Raw genomic sequence first — 798 nt, forward strand, 5'->3', positions numbered from 1 at the left:
TTTTTTTTTCTGTTATTTTAATTTGGTGGTGTTTTATGGATTTTCTCTCTGTTCCCTCATGTCTTATGCTATGTATCTCACTTCTGGATTTATGAAGTGTGGTTATCATTAAGTTTATGCAAATCAGGAGTCCCCAACCCCCAGACCAAAGACTGGTACATGTCTGTGGCCTGTAACGAGCCGTGCTGCACAGCAAGTGAGCAGCAGGCAAGCGAGCGAAGCTTCATCTCTATTTGCAGCCATACCCCAGCACTAACATCACCACCTCAGCTTCACTTCAGATCATCAGGCATTAGATTCTCATAGGAGCGCGAACCCTATTGTGAACTGCACAGGGCTGTGCACTCCTTATGAGAATCTAATGCCTGATGATCTGAGGTGAAGCTGAGACAGTGATGCTAGCACTGAAGTGTCTGCAAATACAGAATAACATTAGCAGAGAGATTTGACTGCACAGAGACCATAATAAATTGAATGCTTGCAGACTCATATCAAAACACTATCGGTGAGTGGCAAGTGACAATTAAGCTGCATCTGGTGGCAGACTTTATAGTGGCAACTGAGTTGATGTACTTTAATTGTACAGCTGCATCTGGTGGCAGGCTTTAAGTCAGAATCCAACACTAATTTTATTATGCACATGGCCCACCGATTATTTTATTTACCACTTCCATCCGACCTCTTTCCTGCACTGCACACTTGTCTCAGTCAGTTTTGGTAAGCCCACAAGATAACCTCTGCCAAAATCAGTAAAAATCAAATGTCACTGGAAAGCTTTTTTATAAAGGGGAAAAGACC

Source organism: Pteropus vampyrus, unplaced genomic scaffold (assembly GCF_000151845.1).
Source record: "Pteropus vampyrus isolate Shadow unplaced genomic scaffold, Pvam_2.0 Scaffold284, whole genome shotgun sequence".
NCBI lineage: Eukaryota > Metazoa > Chordata > Mammalia > Chiroptera > Pteropodidae > Pteropus > Pteropus vampyrus.